The sequence below is a fragment of the Piliocolobus tephrosceles genome, chromosome 9, assembly GCF_002776525.5.
Source record: "Piliocolobus tephrosceles isolate RC106 chromosome 9, ASM277652v3, whole genome shotgun sequence".
NCBI classification, from domain to species: Eukaryota; Metazoa; Chordata; class Mammalia; order Primates; family Cercopithecidae; genus Piliocolobus; species Piliocolobus tephrosceles.
The window spans coordinates 96,551,556-96,572,618 of record NC_045442.1 but is presented as its reverse complement, the minus strand read 5'-3'; the positions used below and the strand labels follow the sequence as shown (position 1 = coordinate 96,572,618).

The following is a 21,063-nucleotide window of genomic DNA, read 5'->3' as shown; positions in this document are numbered from 1 at the left end:
AAGATGTTGATATTAACCAAAGCAGTCTACAGATTTAATACAATTTCTATCAAATCTCAAGGGCATTTTTTGAAGAAATAGAAAGACGCCAGGGTTCCTGAATAGCTAAAGCAATCTTGAAAACGAACAACGTTGAGGCCAGGCACAGTAGCTCACACCTGTAATTGCAGTAGCTCATGCCTGTAATTGCAGCAATTTGGGAGGCCAAGGTGGGTGGATCACCTGAGGTCACAAGTATGAGACCAGCCTGCCCAACATGGTGAAATCCTGTCTCTACCAAAAATACAAAGATTAGCAGGGCGTGGTGTTGCATGCCTGTAATCCCAGCTACTCGGGAGGCTGAGGCAGGAGAATTGCTTGAACCCAGGAGGCGGAGGTTGCAGTGAGCCGAGATTGTGCCACTGCACTCCAGCCTGGACGACAGAGCAAGACTCCGTCGAAAGAAAGAAAGAAAGGAAAAGAAAAGAAAAGAAATCTCATCTCTACCAAAAACAAAATATAATTAGCCGGGCATGGTGGTGAGTGCCTGTAATCCCAGCTACTCAGGAGGCTGAGGCAGGGGAATCACTTGAAAGGCAGAGGTTGCAATGAACCGAGATTGTGCCACTGCACTCCAGCCTGAGTGACAGAGTGAGACCTGGTAAAAAATAAAAATAAAAAATAAAAAGTAAAGTTGGAAGTCTCACACTTCCTAATTCTAAAATTTATTACAAACCCACAGTGATCAAAACAGTATAGTCCAGCCTGGGCAACATGGCAAAACCCCATCTACAAAAGATACAAAAATTAGCCAGGCATGGTGGCACACACCTATAGTTTCAGCTACTCAGCTGAAACTGAGGCTGAGGTGGGAGGATTATTTGAACCCAGGAGGTTGAGGCTGCAGTGAGCCAAGATTGTGCCACTGTATTCCAGCCTGGGCAACAGAGTGAGACGTTGTTTCAAAAAACACAAACAAACTGTGTAGTATTGGTATACAGATAGACATATAGAATAATGGAATGGAAAAGAAAGCCCAGAAGTGCCCATTTTGGCAGCACACGTACTAAAATTGGAAAGATACAGAGAAGATTAGCATGGCCCCTGTGCAAGGATGACAATCAAAAGTGAGAAATTATTTTAAAAAATTAAAAGAATACAGGGTCCAGAAATAAACTCTCATACATATAGTCCAATAGTTTTTAAATTAGGGTCCCAAGACTAGTCAGTGGAGAAAGGAGTTTTTTCAACAAATGATTTTAGGAAAACTGGATATCTACATGCAAATGAATGAACCTGGACCCCTACACTATACACAAAAATCAACTCTAAATGAATCCAAGACCTAAATGTAAGACCTAAAATGATAAAACTCTTTTTTTTCTTCTTTTTTCTTACCTTTTTTTTCTTTCCTTTTTTTTTTTTTTTTTTTTTTTTTTGAGACGGAGTCTAGCTCTGTTGCCCAGGCTGGAGTGCAGTGGCCGGATCCCAGCTCACTGCAAGCTCCGCCTCCCGGGTTTACACCATTCTCCTGCCTCAGCCTCCTGAGTAGCTGGGACTACAGGCACCCGCCACCTCACCCAGGTAGTTTTTTTGTATTTTTCAGTAGAGACGGGGTTTCACCGCATTAGCCAGGATGGTCTCGATTTCCTGACCTCGTGATCCGCCCGTCTTGGCCTCCCAAAGTGCTGGGATTACAGGCTTGAGCCACCGCATCCGGCCTCTTACCTTTTTTTTTAGGAGATGGGGTCTCACTATGTTGCCCATGTTGGTCTTAAATTCCTGGGATCAGGCCATCCTCTTGCCTCAGCCTCCCAGAGTGCTGGGATTACAATTGTGAGCCACTGTACCTGGCCTATAAAATTCTTAAAAGAAAACACAGAGAAAGCACTTCATGACAATGGATTTGGCAATGATCTCTTGGATATGGCACCAAAAGCACAGACAACAAAAAATATATAGATAAATTGAACTACATCAAAATTAAAAACTTTTTTTTTTTTTTTTTTTTTTTGAGACAGAGTCTCATTCTGTCGCCTAGGTTGGAATGCAGTGGTGCAATCTCAGCTCACTGCAACCTCTGCCTCCCGGGTTCAAGTGATTCTCCTGCCTCAGCCTCCTGAGTAGCTGGGATTACAGGTGTGTGCTATCGCACCCAGCTAATTTTTTTATTTTTAGTAGAGACAGGGTTTCATCATGTTGACCAGGCTGGTCTCGAACTCCTGAGCTCAGGTGATCCACCTGCCTTGGCTTCCCAAAGTGCTGGCATTACAGGCATAAGCCACCGTGCCCAGCCCATACTGGCATTTTAAAGCACCTTCTCCAGTGTCACTAAGAAACCCTAGAGAAATACAGTTGATCCTTCAACAACACAGGTTTGGATTGCAGGGGTCCACTTACATGCAGATTTTTTTTCAATAAAAGTTGCACTAAGTGCGCCTGCCTCTCTTGCCTTGCCTCCCACCCCCTACATCACTTCTGCCTCTGCCATCGCTGGGACAGCAAGACCAACCCCTCCTCTTCTTCCTCCTCCCCCTCAGCCTACTCAGTGTGAGGATGATGAGGATAAAGACCTTTATGATGATCCACTTTCACTTCAGGAATAGTAAATACATTTTATCTTCTTTATGATTTTCTCAATAACCTTTTCTTTTCTCCAGCTTACTTTATCGTATGAATATAGTATAGAATATTTATACTAAACATGGTTAATTGACAGTTCATGTTACAGATAAGGCTTCTGGTCAACAGCAGGCTATCAGTAGTTAAGGTTTTGGGGAGTCAGCACTACAGGGGTTGCCACCTCAGCCCTCATGTTGCTCAAGGGCCAACTGTACTTTTTAAAATTTATTTTATTTTTTTTAGAGACAGTGTCTCATGCTGTAGCCCAGGCTGGACTGCAGAGGTACAATCACAGCTCACAGCAGCCTCAGCCTCCCGGGCTCAAGCAATCCTCCTGCCTCAGTCTCCTGATTAGCTGGGACCATAGACATGCACCACCATGCCCAGCTTTTTTTATTTTTATTTTTGGTGGGATCTCCTTATGTTGCCCAGGTTGGTCCGGAACTGCTGGGCTCAATCTGTCCTTCTGCCTTGACCTCCCAAAGTGCTGGAATTGTAAATGTGGGCCACTGCATCAAGCCCAACTGTATCACTCTTTTTTTTTTGAAACAGAGTCTTGCTCTTTCACTCAGGCTGGAGTGCAGCGACATGGTCTCAGCTCACTGCAACCTCCGCCTCCCAGGTTCACACAATTCTCCTGCCTCAGCCTCCCAGGTAGCTGGGATTACAGGCACATGCCACCACACCCAGATAATTTTTGTATTCTTGGTAGAGATGGGGTTTCGCCATATTGGCCAGGCTGGTCTTGAACTCCTGACCTCAGGTGATCCACCCACCTCAGCCTCTTACAATGCGGGGATTATGTGCTGGCGTGAGCCACTGCGCCCGGCCCCAGCTGCATGGGGTTCCTCTAATGGTGGATGAGTTCCTCTAATGGAGGAACTCCCAACTGCATGAGTTCCTCTAATGGTGGAACTCCCAACATTTGATGGGGATGTGAGTTAGGGACTGGGGGCAGAGAGATTTTGCCCTCCTCAAAACTGGGCAGCTGCCTTCTCCACCAGTGTTGAACCCCAGGGCAGTTCTGCTCTGACAACGGCTGGAAGGCTCGACTGAAGGGGAGAGAGAGCTGGAGAAGGGAGAGAAGGCACCTGCTTTTCCATTTTTGACTGGGATTCAGTTGAAACAGTCTAGCCAGTTAAAAGGGCATTTACTATTCCAACAGCTCCTTGGAGAATCCCAGACAGAGAGCAGCCCCTTCTAAATACTTGATCTGCCATTCCTGTGTGGGAAGTAGACAGCAAGACTGCTATGTCTGGGAGGAATGGAATTTCCCTAAGCACATTCTCTGAGCAATGTTTTCAAGTTTCATAGATTTGCAGTTTCCCTGCATTGCAGGAACAAAGTGGTGGTGGCCCTGACTGTCATATTCTTGATCAATGTACAGAACAATGGGGCAGTGCCTGCTGGCCGGTGTGGATTGTTAGCACATGCATGGCACCCAGTGGTTCCAGCCTCAACTAACCCAGCCCTTTGTCAGCTGCATATTGATAAGGCAGCAGAGAGCAAAGCCAGACATTTTCCCACTTTGGTCCATGGAGACACTGCCGTGCAGTGGTCGTCTATGTTCTTAGCCGCCTGCAGCAGCAGGGTAAATTCTCCTCAGTAATGTTCTCAGCCAGCTCTTTTTCTGGACTCATTTTTTCTTTGGTCCCTGAGCAGTTTTAGTCCCTGGAATATCTCATTTTAAAATGCATGAGGCTGGGCATGGTTGCTTGTGCCTGTAATCCCAGCACTTTGGGAAGCCGAGGTGGGAGGATCACCTGAGATCAGGAGTTCGAGACTAGCCTAGCCAACATGGCGAAACCCCGTCTCTACCAAAAATACAAAAATTAGCCCAGTGTGGTGGTGGGCACCTATAATCCCAGCTACTTCGGAGGCTGAGGCAGGAGAATCGCTTGAATCCGGGAGGCGGAGTTTGCAGTGAGCCAAGATGGCACCACTGCACTCCAGCCTGGGCGACAGAGTAAGACTCTGTCTCAAAACAAAACAAAACAAAAAACCAAAATGCATGAAAACCCGATATAATGACCCATTCATCTTAAAAATATCCAATTGAGGAACAATATAGATCTGTTATCTTCATTTTACAACTGAAGAGACAGACAGAAAGAAGGATGGTCGTGATGACCATAATGAGGAACAGGGAAACCCCCTTCACGGCTCCCAGAGAGGGCACATGAAGCCATAGGTGTCCTCGGTAAATAGGCTCCACCTCTGTCCCCACACACTCGTCAGCCTCCACTTGCTCCCAGGCACCCTCCTGAACATACTCACCCTTTTTATTTATTTACTTGTTTTATTTTATTTTATTTTATTTTATTTATTCATTTTGAGATGGAGTTTCTGCTCTGTCACCGAGGCTAAAGTGCAATGGCCCGATCTCGGCTCACTGCAACCTCTGCCTCCCGGTTCAAGCAATTCTCCTGCCTCAGCCTCCTGAGTAGCTGGGACTACAGACATGCACCACCATGCCCGGCTAATTTTGTATTTTTAGTAGAGATGAGATTTCACCATGTTGATCAGGCTGGTCTCGAACTCCCAACCTCGGATGAGCCACCCACCTCAGCCTCCCAAAGTACTGGGATTACAGGCATGAGCCACCACACCTGGCCTTTATTTACTTATTTTAAAATGTATTTATGTATTTTAGGCCACATGTGGAGTACGCACTAATGTACTCCAGCCTGGGCAACTCTGTCTCTAAATAAATAAATAAATAAAATTTATGTATGTATTTTACTTTTTCTTGGTAGAGGTGGGGATCTTACTATGTCCTAAGGCTGGTCTCAAACCCCTTTCCCTGGCCCCTGAGGCTCCCCGTTTAGCAGGTGTCCTGTCTTCCCTTTGGCTTTAGTCCAATTTAGCTGGTGAGTGTTAGTTTAAATAAATTATATAAGGCTTTTTCAATTCAGGCTGGTACTTCAATCTGTGTGATTCTGACATTCCTGCTCATGGAAATTCTCCATGCCCTGGCCAGGCGGTCAAAAGAGGGAATATTCCGTAAAGATTTGCTGTCTGGAAGCAAACAAATCCATTATAATGATCCAAGTAAGGTTTGCGTTGTTTTTGGTTTGTTTGTTTTGTTTTTTACGCTTCTTGTGAGACATTTTTGCTGGAAACTAGAGAACTGTAAGAAATAGTTTAGTGCTGAGTTTGGTGACTCACGCCTGTAATCCCAGTGCTTTGGGAGGCTGAGGCGGGAGGATTGCTTGAGCTCAGGAGTTCAAGACCAGCCTGGGTAACACAGCAAGATCCCATCTCTACAAAAAATACAATAATTAGTCAGGTGTGGTGGCGGACACCTGTAGTCCCAGCTGCTTGGGAAGCTGAAGTGGGAGGATTGCTTGAACCAGGGAAGTCGAGGCTGAAGTGAGCTGAGATTGTGCCACTGTTCTCTAGCCTGGGCAACAGAGTGAGACTTTGTCTCAAAATAAAAGAAAACAAGAAAAGAAAAAAACAGTTTAGTGGCCGAGTGTGGTGGCTCCTACCTGTAATCCCCGTGCTTTGGGAGATCAGAATGGGAGGATTGCTTGAGGCCAGGAGTTTGAGACTAGCTTGGGCACCACAGTGAGACTCCATCTCTGAAAAAAAAAAAAAAAAAAAAAAGCTCGGCATGGTGGTGTGTGCCTGTAGTCCCAGCTACTGGGGACGCTGAGGCAGGAGGATGACTTGATGTCAGGAATTCAAGGCTGCAGTGAGCTATGATTGCACCACTGCAGTCCAGCCTGGGCACAGACTAAGAAAAAAAAAAAGGAAACAAACTTTTTTTTGGATTTTAATGGTAGTGGAGGAAACGGAGTGAGGCTGGCAGGTGGATTCTGGAAGTAGTGAGGGAAATGAACTGGATAGTAAGGAGGGGAGCATGCTGGGAACAGCTGCCCCCACTGGCAGCCTGAGAAATGAGGAATACCAGCAGGAAGCAGGCTGCAGATAAAAGCAGAGGGACGAGGAGCAAACACTGTGGCATGTGAGACTGAAGCGCAGACAGGCAGAAGAGGGAACCACGTGTGCGAGGCTGGAGCTCAAATCTGGGGACATCTATTATTTGGACCTTGATGGCAGATGGTATCTAAAGGTGAGGATGCAGAGAAAGTCAGCTGGGAGGAGAGGGTGCTACGAGAAGAGAAGGCCTGCACCTTACCTCTGAGAGGAAGCTACCAAGGAGTGGGCAGAAAGACAAGAGGTGCAGCCAGGGAAACGCAGGGGACACAGCTGGGAGGGAGGAGGAGAGGTAAGCAAGCAGGGGACGCAGCTGGCAAGTGACGCTGAAAGGTTATTTAAGAGGAGACTGAGCCAGGCACGGTGGCTCATGCCTGTAATCCTAGCATTTTGGGAGGCCAAGGCTGGAGGATGGTTTGAGCCCAGGAGTTCAAGACCAGCCTGGCCAACATAGTGAGACCCTGTCTCTATAAAAAATACAAAAATTAGCTGGATATAGTGGCACATGCCTGTAATCCCAGCTACTTGGGAGGCTGGGGTGGGAGAATCACTTGAGCTCAGAAGGTGGAGGTTGCAGTGAGCCGAGATCACACCACTGCACTCCAGCCTGGGTGACAGAGGAAGACCCTGTCTCAAGGAAAAATAAAAAATAAAAGAGGAGACTGGAAAAGCATCCATTCCATTTGGGACCATGGCCATGGAGTGGAGATCCCACTCAGGAGGGGGAAATGGAGACAGCGGCCGCCTGAGAAGTTTGTCTCTAAAGGGAAGCAGAGACAGGGTTGAGGCGGGAAGGAGGTCTTTAAATGACGGGAGATAACACGATGGAGTTGGGATCCTCATGGGGACATCTCAGAGGTGTGTGCAAGCCTGGGCTGAGGGCTTGGCTTATCTGGGAATGCTAGTCTCACCCCCACCCTGTCATTCATGTGATGTGTGAGACCCTGGGGACTGGGATGGAATCCAGTTCAAGAGCCATGCTGCGGGAGTTTAGGGATGTGACAGACGCTCTTGTTACCAAGATGATGGTCACATTTGGCTTTCACTTCCTCTCACCCCCTGCCCTGGCAACTGCTAAACACCATCAATGCCATTATCAACATATCTTGTTGAACATCCATTCCCTTTCCCAGTGGCCTGTCATCCTCTCATGCCCAGGTGATGTAACAGCCTGTGAGGGTCTCCTGGCCTCAGAGCTCTCCCTCTGCAGCTGTTCTCCCTGCACCTAAAGCTCAGCGCTGATGTGCACCAGGACACCGATGTAATGCACAGCCACTGGACTGAGTTTCTCAATTTGCAGAAGGGATGCAGTCCTTATTACAGAAACCGTGAGTCCTAAGGCTCACCATTTTTTGTTTGTTTGTTTTCAGACAGTCTCGTTCTGTTGCCCAGGCTGGAGTGCAGTGGTGCAATCTGGGCTCACTGCAACCTCCGTCTCCTGGGTTCAATCGATTCTCCTGCCTCATCTTCCCAAGTATCTGGGATTATAGGCACCCACCTCCATGCCCAGCTAATTTTTGTATTTTTAGTAGGGACAGGGTTTCACCATATTGGCCAAGATGGTCTGAAATGATCCACCCTCCTCGGCCTCCCAAAGTGTTGAGATTATAGGAGTGAGCCACTGTGTCTGGCCTGAAGCTGGTAACCTTTTATTTTGTTTTTTGTTTTTTAACAACTTAATAATTGAACTTAAAAGATGAGAGAATCCCTTGAGTCCAGGAGTTCAAGGCTGCAGTGAGCTATGATCTTACCATTGCACTACAGCCTGGGCAACAGAGACCCCCAACTCGAAAAGAAAAAAGAAAATTAATTTAACCCATTAGGAAAAACATATCTCACAAGAATCTTGACTTTTTAATAGGATGTCAAATGGAAAATGGGCATCTTACAAAAAAATTATTATAATATCTGTTTTGAGAAAAAGATATTCTGAAATCTATTATTGAAAACTTCCAAAGAATATCTGAATTTATTTCATTTTACCAACTTCCTTTCCTTTAAGCAAAACAACTAGATCTTTCCCCTTGCACAATACATCTGTTTCTCACTCTGTTTTTTCCTTCTTTCTTTCTTTCTCCTCTCTTTCTTTTCTTCCTTCCTTCCTCCTTTCCTTTCCTTTTCCTTTCTCTTTCTTTCTTTCTTTCTCTTTCCTTCCTTCCTTCCTTCCTTCCTTCCTTCCTTCCTTCCTTCCTTCCTTCCTTTCCTTCCTTCCTGCCTCTCTCTCTCTCTCTCTCTTTCTTTCTTTTTGAGAGATAGGGCAGGCCTGGTGCCATGCACCTGTAGTCCTAGCTAATCAGGAGGTTGAGGCAGGAGGATTACTTGAGCCTGGGAGTTCAAGGCTGCAGTGAGCAGTAATCGAGCCACTGCACTCCAGCCTGGATGACAGTGGAGAAACCTGATAAACACTATCCCATGCGGAGGATCGAGGAGAGCATCAACAGTAAGAACTCATGCTCGTAGTACATGGAACAGCACTTTCCCTTCCTCTCGAAAACCTCAAACCCAATGGAATCATGAGAATAACAGGCAAATCTTAATAGAGCAGCAATCTACAAAACACATGAGCAACACTCCTGAAAACCAACGAAGGTTGGAGCCAGGCGTGGTGGCCTGTCCCTGTAATCCCAGCTACTCAGGAGGCTGAGACAGGATGATCACTTAAGGCCAGGAGTTCAAGACCAGCCTGGACAACATAGCAAGACATTTTTTTTAAATCATCAAGGTCATGAAAAACAATCTGAGAAACGACCACAGCCAAGAGGAGCCTAATGAGGCATGACAACTCCTCTAATGTGGTGTCCTAATGGGGCCCTGGAACAGAAAAGGACAGTAACTCAAAAGTATGGGAACCTGGCCCAGCGTGGTGGCTCACGCCTGTAATCCCAGCACTTTGGGAGGCTGAAGTGGGCGGATCACTTGAAGCCAGGAATTCGAGACCAGCTGGCCAACATGGCAAAATCATGTCTCAACTAGAAACACAAAAATTAGTCGAACGTGGTGGCACGCACCTGTAGTCCCATCTACTCAGGAGGCTGAGGCAGGAAAATCATTTGAACTTGGGAGGCAGAGGTTGCAGTGAACTGAGATTGTGCCACTGCACTTCATCCTGGGTGAGGGAGTGAGACTCTGTCAAAAAGAAGAGAGAAAAGAAAGAAGAGAAGAGAAAAGAAAGAAGAGAAAAGAAAAGAAAAGAAAGGAAGAGAAGAGAAAAGAAAAGAAAAGAAAAAAGAAAACAAAAGAAAACAAAAGAAAGAAGGAAGGGAGGAATTTTGGGGAATCACAGAAAGAATTTCTTTCTTTCGAATAGGGTCTCAATCTGTCACCCAGGCTGGAGTGCAGTGGTATGATCACGGCTCACTGCATCCTTGATTTCCCAGGCTCAAGCAATCCTCCTTACTCAGTCTACTGAGTAGCTGGAACTATAGGTGCACGCCACCATGCCTGGTTTTGTAAAGACAAGGTCTCCCTATGTTACCCAGGCTGGTCTCAAACTCCTAGGCTCGAGCAATCCTCCTGCCTCAGTCCCCTGAAGTGCTGGGATTTCAAGCATGAGCTATTGTACCCAGCATGATTTTCTTTTTTTGTTTTCTTTCTTGTTTTTTTGAGACGGAGTTTCGCTCTGTCACCCAGGCTGGAGAGTAATGGTGTGATCTCAACCCACTGCAACCTCTGCCTTCCAGATTCCAGCGATTCTCCTGGCTCAGCCTCCCAAGTAGCTGGGATTACAGGTGCATGCCACCACACTCGGCTAATTTTTGTAGTTTTCAGTTGAGATGGAGTTTTATCATGTTGGCCAGGCTGGTCTCGAACTCCTGACCTCAGGTGATCCACCCGCCTTGGCCTCCCAGAGCGCTAGGATTAAAGGTGTGAGCCACCATGCCCCGCAAAAAGTACTATTTCTGCAAATAATTTTTTGTTAGATATTTAGGCGGCACGAGTGTAGATTTCTTTACATGCATATATTGCACTGTGGTAAAGTCTGGGCTTTTAGTGAACCCATCACCTGAATAGCGAACATTGTACCCATGCGTAGTATTTCAACCCTCAGCTCTTCTCAGTCTTCAATGTTTATTATTCCACTCGTGGGTACCCATTGTCCACCTCCCACTAATGAGAACATGCAATATTTGACTTAGTGTTTCTGAGTCATTTCACTGAACATTTCACTGAATAATGGCCTCTAGCTCCATCCATCTTGCTACAAAAGACATGATTTCATTATTTTGTATGTCTGAGTAGTATTCTGTGATATGAGCCGGGTGCAGTCACTCATGCCTGTAATCCCAGCACTTTGGGAGGCCCAGGTGGGCAGATCACCTGAGGTCAGGATTTTAAGACCAACCTGACCAACATGGAGAAACCCATCTCCACTAAAAATACAAAAAATTAGCCGGGCTTGGTGGTGCATGCCTGTAATCCCAGCTACTCGGGATGCTGAGGCAGGAGAATTGCTTGAACTGGGAAGGCGGAGGTTGCTGTGAGCTGAGATGGTGCCATTATACTCCAGCCTGGGCAACAAGATTGATACTCTGTCTTATAAAATAAAATAAAATAAAATAAAATAAAATAAAATAAAATTCTGTGGTATGTATACCACATTTTCTTTCTTTTTTAAAAAATTTAAAAAAGTTTCAGGCCGGGCACAGTGTCTCACGCCTGTAATCATAGCACTTTGGGAGGCCAAGGCGGGTGGATCACGAAGTCAGGAGATCAAGAACATCCTGGCTAACACGGTGAAACCCCGTCTCTACTAAAAATACAAAAAATTAGCTGGGCGTGGTGGTGGGTGCCTGTAGTCCCAGCTACTCGGGAGGCTGAGGCAGGAGACTGGCGAGAACCTGGGAGGCGTGGCTTGCAGTGAGCCGAGAGTGGGCCACTGTACTCCAGCCTGGGTGACAGAGCAAGACTCCGTCTCAAAAAAAAAAAAAAAAATTTTAATTCAAGCAATTCTCCTGCCTCAGCCTCCTCAGCTCGGATTACAGGTGCCCACCACTATGCCCTGTTAATTTCTTGTATTTTTAGTAGAGACCTGTTGGCCAGGCTGGTCTTCAACTCCTGACCTCAGGTGATCCACTCACCTCTGCCTCCTAAAGTGCTGGGATTATAGGCGTGAGCCACTGTGCCTGGCCTCGTTCTTATGTTTTCAGTTTTCTTGCTGCTGGTGCAGAATGACATCAGGCACGAACAGCTGAACTGCAGCCTGGATTCCCATCTCTGCTGGCTCTCTTGTCCTAAAGCCTAACATCCCTGAGGGCCTTCTGGCAACCTGAAAGTGGTGGAGCTGTGGTGTCCTTCTCCCTGATTTTTATTGCAAGGCAGCAAGCAAGACACAGTCAGTAATTACCTCCCGGGTAATTGCACAACTTTTGTGTTGTGCCTCACAAGCTTGGTCTCCAGCCACTTATATACGTGCAGAATGGAGAGTCTACGTGATGGGATCTGCCACCCCAAAGGGCATGATTGGAAGATAACCGGCCAGGTTGTGCCAGAGTTTTGTTTTGTGATCTCCCAAGGACACATCCTTCGGAGAGTTAGAACCAAAAGATCTTAAAAAGCCTTGACATTTGCATAACAAACACTGCTTATTTGTCTCAAATGTTTGGAATAAGTCTGTAGATAGAACACACCAGATTTATTGTGTTTCTGGAGAAGAACACAATGGAAGTTAATTATGACTATGTAAAATTAAAAGTACCCTGCTGAAAGGTGACAGGAGAGTAAGGGAGGCAGAGAGAGGTGGAGCCCGGAGCTGTTGCTTTTCATGAAGACTTTCTGTGCAATTTGGATTAAAAAATAATAATAATAATCCAGCTGCCCACCGTCTGGGAAGTGAGCAACTCCGTCCCGCCGCCCCGTGTGGGAAGTGAGGCGCGCCTCTGCCTGGCCGCTGTGCAACCTTCCAAGTGTGAAGTGACAGCCTTGTGTGTGATCTTTCCTGTCTTCCCCAAGTTTGCATTTTCGACGTTAAAGTTTACTTTTTAGTTACAAAATAATAATAATAAAATTAGAGGGCTGGGTACAGTGGCTCATGCCTGTAATCCTAGCACTTTGGGAGGCTGAGGTGGGCTGAGGTCAGAAGTTTGAGACCAGCCTGGTCAACTTGGTGAAACCCCATTTCTACTAAAAATACCAAAAAAATTAGCTGGGTGTGATGGTGCATGACTGTAATCCCAGCTACACTTTGGGAGGCTGAGGCAGGAGAATTGCTTGAACCTGGGAGGTGGAGGTGGCAGTGAGCCAAGATTACGCCATTGCACTCCAGCCTGGGCAACAAGAGCAAAACTCCGTCTCAAAAAAAAAAAGTAGAGACAGGGTCTTGCTCTATCCCCCAGGCTGGAGTACAGTGGCGTGATCATAGCTCACTGTAACCTTGAACTGCTGGGTTCAAGCCATTCTCCTGCTTTAGGCTCCCATGTAGCTAAGACTACAGGCACGTGCCATCATGTGTAGCCAATTTTTTTTTTTTTTTTTTTTTGCAGAGATGGAGTCTCACTATGTTGTCCAGCCTGGTCTCGAATTCCTGGCCTCGAGCAATTGTCCCACCTCAACCTCCCAAAGTGCTGGGACTACAAGCATGAGCCACCCACCACACCTGTCATGCCTGTTTGGAATATTTCTTTCTTTCTTTTTTTTTTTAGACGGAGTCTCGCTCTGTCACCCAGGCTGGAATGCAGTGCCACGATCTCGGCTCACTGCAACCTCTGTCTCCCGGGCTCAACCAATTCTCTGCCTCAGCCTCCCGAGTAGCTGGGATTACAGGCGCGTGCCACCACTCCTGGCTAATTTTTGCATTTTTAATAGGGAGGGGGTTTCACCACCTTGGCCAAGCTGGTCTTGAACTCCTGACCTCTTGATCCGTCCGCCTCGGCCTTCCAAAGTGCTGGGATTACAGGCATGAGCCACTACGTCCGACCAAGCTGTTTGGATTTTTAAAAGCAGGTGCATGTAGCAATTCTGTCACAATTTTGACAAAATTAAGCAATATACTAAAATATATTAAGCAATTCATTTACACCTACCCACAGTCATATAGCATTAAACAGAAAGCAACCTTTGGAGTCTGGGGACTGTATTCAAGGTGCTCTATAAACATCCATTATATTCTGCTCTTATTCCTTTGCTGCCACTGAAGGTTGAAGTCACACCCGTTACTTAGCAGTGTGTTTGAGAACGTGTTCGGAAATGAGCAGAGACATTCATCAAGAGAAGCACATTTGACAGGGTGAGCTGGAGTCCATCAGACCTCACAGTCAAGGGCTGACAGGAGCTGAGCCCAAAGACTAGCCTCTCCAGAACCATCTTTCCACCAAGTCGGAGCCTCGGAGGCAGCGTGGATTTGTCACAGAAGCACATTGTAAGTTCTGGCCTTAAAGGAAAAAGCCAGCTAGGCGCGGTGGCTCATGCCTGTAATCCCAGCACTTTGGGAGGCCAAGGCAGGCGGATCATCTGAAGCCAGGAGTTTGAGGCCAGCCTGGCCAACATGGTGAAACCCCGTCTTTACTAAAAACAAAAATTAGCCGGGCATGGTGGCAGGTGCCTGTAATCCCAGCTACTCAGAGGCTGAGGCACAAGAATCGCTTGAACCCAGGAGATGGAGGTTGCAGTGAGCCGAGATTGTGCCACTGTACTCCAGCCTGGGAGACAGAACAAGACTCTGTCTCAAAAAAAAGAAAAAAAAAGGAAGAAGCTGGGGTTAACTTCTGGGCTGGAGCAAGTAGATGCATGGCAGGCACAGACTGGGCCAGTCAAGAAGGACACTCCTCGTCAAAGGTCAGGCAGTCCCCTGGCTCTTCCATCCTCTTTGTCAGAAAGAGTAATTTTTGTGGTCTTCTAGAATTTTAGATGTGTTCTGCAGAAGGCTTTTCCTGGGGGAGAGGATTCTGAAGCAAATGCTGTCCACGGTCTCCTCAGGGGATGTTAGAACATGGTGTTCTAATAACAGTCCTCGGCTGCAGCCAGAGAGCTGTCAGGCTTCCTCCTGGGGGTCAGGGTGCAGTTGGAAGATGAAACAGGCTTGGAACCGGAATGCTTTCTACAGGCGTCCTGGGAACGTGCTCTCAGCAGGCCATCCCGGGCACTGCGGACGCATGGGACCGCTGCTTTTCTGGGTTGTTTCCTTTTTCTACAGGTGAGTCCCAGGAAGACCACCTAGACTGTCAGAATACCATAGACTTTTTCTCCAAGGGATATTCAATCCCAAATGAATAGAAACTTCCCATGTTCCCACAGAAGCCATTTTTTTTTTTTTTTTTTTAATTCTTAGATTTTATTTTGTAGAAACAGGGTCTTGCTATGTTGCCCAGGTGGGTCTTGAACTCCTGGCCTCAAGATGTCCTCCCACTTTGGCCTCCCAAAGTGCTGGGATTACAAGCATGAGCCCCCATGCCTGGCCCATAGAAACCTTTTTAGTTAGCAGGTGGAAGGGAACAGGCTTAATTCTTTCCAAATAAACCCAAGTGTTCCAACTAATTTGTTTTAAAAAGCATCCTTTAACAAGCCCAACCTTTACTTTTTAAAAATACTACTATAATGTTGTTTTTCCTTAAGGTTTATAAACACAGCATTCAAGAAGTTTCTTTTCCTTGTAGGATTTTGCCTACAATAAATAGCATGCTGCTATGGGGTGACCATGTGGTTCAAACTGCCTCGATTCAGCCAGCTGTGGGGCAAATTAAAAGAGAGATGATACTTTTTAGAGTAAAAGTTGGCCAGGCACGGTGGCTCACACCTGTAATCCTAGCACTTTGGGAGGCCAAGGTGAGTGAATCACAAGGTCAGGAGTTTGAGACCAGCCTGGCCAATACGGTGAAACACTGTTTTTACTAAAAATACAAAAATTAGCCGGGCGCGGTGGCGTGCATTTGTAGTCCCAGCTACTTGGGAGGCTGAGGCAGAAGAATTGCTTGAACCTGGGAGGCAGAGGTTGCAGTGAGCCAAGATCACGCCACTGCACTCCAGCCTGGGCGATAGAGCAAGAGTCCATCTCAAAAAGAAAAGCATGAAAGTCTTGGCCGGGTGCGGGTGGCTCACACCTGTAATCCTAGTATTTTGGAAGGCCGAGGCGGGTGGATCACCTGAGGTCAGGAGCTCGAGAACAGCCTGGCCAACATGGTGAAACCCCATCTCTACTAATAATAACAAAAATTAGCCAGGTGTGGTGGCACACGCCTGTAATCCCAGCTACTTGGAAGGCTGAAGCAAGAGAATTGCTTGAACCCGGGAGGCAGAGGTTGCAGTGAGCTGAGATCACACCACTGCACTCCAGCTTGGCTGAGAGTGAGACTCCATCTCAAAAAAAAAAAAAAGAAAAAGAGTAAAAGTCTTTATTTAAAGACAGTTATGTGGGCCAGGGTGGATGTTCACACCTGTAATCCCAATGCTTTGAGAGGGATTGGGGTCAGGAGTCCAAAATCAGCCTGGGCAACAATGAGACTCTGTCTCTACCAAAAAAAGAAAAAGGAAAAACAAATAATAAAGGCAGTAATGGTAAACCAATATTTTTAAAAATGCTTCATTTCAAAATATTGTGCTTTCTGAATAAAATCTAAAGAAATGAATGTTATCCATTCATTCAACACTTATTTACACAGAAGCTGGGTGTGGTGGCTCACGCCTGGGATCCCAGCACTTTGAGAGGCCAAGGTGGGCAGATTGCTTGAGTCCAGGAGTTTGAGATCAGCCTGGGCCACGCAGTGAAACCCCATCTCTACAAAAAAATTTAAAAGTAGCCTGGTGTGGTGGATTGTGTCTGTAGTCCCAGCTACTTGTGAGGCTGAGGCAGGAGGATAACTTGAGCCCAGAGGGTTGAAGCTGCAGTCAGCTATGATGGTGCCACTGCACTCCGGCCTGGGCGACAGAGCAAGACTGAAAAAACAAAACAAAACAAAAAAAAAACAGAGAGAGGGAGAGAGAGAAAGAGAGAGAACAATCCCTGCCCTCCTTGAACCAAGGCTTTCACCTTTGAGTGGCAGAAGACAGATAGGAAATAAACAAGCAAGCAAACCGAAATATTAGATGGCATCAATGCTATGGGAAAGAACAAGACAGAGAAAGGAGAGGAAGCCTGTGTGTGCATGCGTGTGTGTGTGTGTGCGTGTGTGTGTGTGTGTGTGTGTGAGAGAGAGATGGTGGGGTGGGAGATGGTAGGGTAGGATGGAGGGGCTGCAATTCCAAGTAGGGAGTAGTCAAAGAAGGTTTGGCTGAGGACAACATTTGAGCCCAGATGGGAGGGACAGAGCTACGTGCAAATCTGGGTGTGAAACAGCTGGAAGGCTCGTGTGACAGAAGTGGAGTGAGGGAGGTGGACTTGGAGGTGGTTGGGGAAGCGGAGGTGGTGGGGAAAGCAGGATCATGCTGTGGGAGGGGAGCACAGACAAATCTTACCAGGCCCTGTAGGCCATTTCCCAAAGAGGATGACTTTTATCTGGGTAAGACGGAGTGTTCTAACATGGAAGTGACACACCATCTATTTTTTTGGGGGGGGATGGAGTTTCACTCTTAGTGCCCAGGCTGCATTGCAATGGCGCCATCTCGGCTCACTGCAACCTCCGCCTCCTGGGTTCAAGCGATTCTCCTGCCTCAGCCTCCCAAGCAGCTGGGATTACAGGCATGCACCACCATGCCCCGCTAATTTTGTATTTTTAGCGATACATGATTTCTCCTTGTTGATCAGGCTGGTCTTGAACTCCCGACCTCAGTTGATCTGCCCGCCTTGGCCTCCCAAAGCGTTGGGATTACAGGTCCGAGCCACCGCGCCTGGTTGACACACCATCTATTTTAGCATCAAAAGCACTGTTCTGGGCCATGCTCAGTGGCTTACACTACAATCCCAACACTTTGGGAGGCTGAGGCAGGGAGATCGCTTGAACCCAAGAGTTTGAGATCAGCCTGGGCAACATAGGGAGACACTTCCTCTACAAAAATAGAAATTTAAAAAGTTAGCCGGGGGTAGTGTTGTGCACCTGTAGTCCCAGCTACTCAGGAGGCTGGGGTGGGAGGATCACTTGAGCCCAGGAGATTGAGGCTGCAGTGAGCCGGGATCATGTTATTGCATGCTAGCCTCAGCAACAGAGCAAGACCCTGTCTTAACAACAACAAAAAAAGAAAAGAAAAGCTGGCCGAGCGCAGTGGCTCACACCTGTAATCCCAGCACTTTGGGAGCCCGAGGCAGACAGATCACGAGGTCAGGGGATTGAGGCCATGCTGGCTAACACAGTGAAACCCCGTCTCTACTAAAAATACAAAAAATTTGCCGGGCGTGGTGGCACGCGCCTATAGTCCCAGCTACTCAGGAGGCTGAGACAAGAGAATTGCTTGAACCCGGGAGGCTGAGGTTGCAGTGAGCACCAAGATCGCGCCACTGCACTCCAACCTGGGTGACGGAGCGAGACTCTGTGTCAAAAATAAAATAAAATTTAAATTTAAAAAGCACTGCTCTGCTCTGTTGCTGTTATTGATAATAGAGTGGGCTTGAGAGCATAGAATCCAAAGCTGGAAGTTGTGCCAGGAGGTGTTTGCTGTAATCCAAGAAAGACCACAGCAGCCTGAATCATGTTGGTGATAAGTAGTAGAAAAAATCTGAATGAACGTAGACTTGACAGGATTTGAACGTAAGATGTGAAAGAAAAAGAAGATTCAAGGATGATCCTATATTTTGGGCCCTGGCAATGTGGGAGAAAAAAAAAGAACAGGATCTCGGGACCCTGAACTGGCTATGCCAAAGGCAAAGTTAAGCTTGGGAAGTGAGTCGTGCAAAAACTGCCTTCCTTTTGTCCCTAAACAGATAGCAATAGTAAGCTGTAATTTTACATGCTTACTTTATCTTATGCAAAATGTAGAATTACTGAGCAAGAGATGAATGCATAATTGCCATTTCCTCTGCTCCCTCTTTTCACGTGTAAAATGTGGATTCACTGAGCGCTAATCAAAGCTTCACAAGAATGTAACTGACTACTTGCCTCGTTTCCTATCCTCTGTCCACGTTTTTCCCTCTTTTTTTTTTTTTTTTTTTTTTTTTAAGATGGAATCTCGCTCTTGTCTCCCAGGCTGGAGTGCAGTGGCACCATCTAGGCTCACTGCAACCTCCGCCTCCCTGGTTCAAGTGATTCTCCTGCCTCAGCCTCCTGAGTAGTTGGGATTACAGGTGCCCACAACCACGCCCAGCCAATTTTTGTACTTTTAGTAGAGATGGGGTTTTGAGACCAGGCTGGTCTCGAACTCCTGACCTCAGGTGATCCACCTGCCTTGGCCTCCCAAAGTGCTGGAATTACAGGAGTGAGCCACCGCATCTGGCCTCTTTTTTCTTTTTAAAAACAAAGTCTCATTATGTCACCCAGGCTGGGTCTGGAGTGCAGTGGCTCAATCATAGCTCACTGTAACCTCAAACTCCTGGACTCAAGCCATCCTCCTGCCTCTGCCTCCCACATAGCTGAGACCACAGGCACAGGCCACCATGTCCAGCTAATTTTTAATTTTTTTTTTATAGAAACGAGTGTTGCTATGCTGCCCAGGCTGGTCTCAAATTCCTGGGCTCAAGCAATTCACCTGCCTTAGCCTCCTCATGTGCTGGCATGTGAGGCATGAGCTACCACATCTGGCCCACATTTTTTTCCTTTCCTCCTTCTCCTCCTGCTCACTCCTTCCCATTTAAATATTGAAGTGTTTAAAACCTCTTTGGAAAAAGCAAGGATCACAGATGCTCCTGTGATTTGTGTTTTTTTCTCAGGCGTATCCTCAGCCTTGGCAAAACAAACCTCCAGTTGATTGAGATCTGCTTCAGTTACTTTTTTATTTACAGCAACTATTTTAGTGAACTCAGGCTGCCATAACAAAATATGTTGACTGGATGGTTTAAACAACACAAATTCATTTCTCACAGTTCTAGAGGCTGGGAAGTCCAAGACAAGGTGCCAGAATAGTCTGTTTCTGGTGAGGACTCTCTTCCTGGTTTGCAGACAGTCACCTTCTCCCCTGTGTCCTCACATGGTGGAGGGAGAGCTCTGGTGTCTCTTCTTTTTTTGTAAAGAGACCAGTTCTATTGGAGCAGAGCTCTAGCCTTATGACTTTTTTTTAACTTTAATCACCTCCCTACAGGCCCTATCTCCAATATGGTCAAATGAGGGGTCAGGGATTCAACATATAAATTTGGGATGGGAGACATAATTTAGTCCATAGCAGCAACTGAAAGGATGGACTTGCCATTTACTGAAACGAGAAGTCAGGTGAGAAGCAAGTTTTGAAAGAAAGAGCAAAAGGTCCATGTTGGACATGTTAGGCTTAAGATATCTGTTCATCAAGCCAGTTGGTCATAAAGTTTGGAATTAAAGGAATAGGTCTTAGCTAGAGGTATGAAATTGGGAGGCATCAGCCCATTGGTGGCCAGGATACTAGATTAGATAACCAGAAGTGGAGAGGACCCAGGGCGCCCCGACAGTCAGAGTTTGGGGTGAGAAGGACAGGACAAGAGACATAAAAGGAGCAGCCAGGAACATAGGAAGAAACCTAAGAGTATGCAGTGTTCCTGCAGCCAAATAAAGATAATTACGTAGGGAAGAGGGAGTGATCAACTATGCCAAGAGCCCCAGAGAGGTCAAGGAAGAGAAGGACTAAGAATTGAGTCTTGGATGTAGCCCCATCATGGCCACTGGGGACTTTTTTTTTTTTTTTTTGACAGATTCTTGCTCTGTCGCCCAGGCAAGAGTGCAGTGGTATGATGTCAGCTTGCTGCAGCCTCCGCCTCCCAGGTTCAAGCGATTCTCCTGCCTCAGCCTTCCAAGTAGCTGGGATTACAGGTGCCCACCACTATGCTCAGCTAATTTTTTGTATTTTTAGTAGAGACAGGGTTTTACCATGTTGGCCAGGCTGGTCTTGAACTCCTGACCTCAGGTGATCTGCCCACCTCAGCCTCCCAAAGCCCTGAGATTATAGGTGTGAGCCACCACATCCAGACTTTTTTTTTCCTTTTCTTTTTTTTTTTTTTTTTTTTGAGACAGAGTCTTGCTTGCTGTGTCACCCAGGTTGGAGTGCAGTGGCGTAATCTTGGCTAACTGCAACCCCCACCACCCAGATTAAAGTGATTCTCCTGCCTCGGCCTCCTGAACAGCTGAGATTGCAGGCACCCGCCACCACACGTGGCTAATTTTTGTATTTTTAGTAGAGACAGGGTTTCACTATGTTGGCCAGGCTGGTATCAAACTCCTGACCTCAAGTGATCCACCCATCTTGGCCTCCCAAAGTATCTCACCCATCTGAGCCGTCACCATTGTACTCTCTTCCCTGGGTTTTGTGAAGGAGGGAAACTGAATTCAGTCTTTCCCGTAGGATGTTATACCATTTACATCTTGCTTCTGATACAACACTTCAGTTATAAAATTTTCACTAAATGCCAGAAAATGTTTTATTTTAAGGGACCCGTCTTTCATTCAGGGAAAGCATTTTCAAATTCTTCAGCAGACAACTTGAAAGGAGCTTCCTACGTCTGACTTCAGAGGCACTCCCAGCCAGGCGCAGCCCTGCCCTGGG

The 21,063-nt window shown here is 46.7% G+C and overlaps 1 non-coding gene across 1 annotated transcript; it reads left to right on the top strand.

Annotated features, from left to right (window-relative positions):
- The first annotated feature begins 1,021 nt into the window (after nucleotides 1-1,021).
- LOC111546704 lies at nucleotides 1,022-1,128 on the top strand. The gene has a single exon (XR_002732880.1). It is a non-coding gene; the product is annotated as a U6 spliceosomal RNA (small nuclear RNA).
- The last annotated feature ends 19,935 nt before the right edge of the window (nucleotides 1,129-21,063 follow it).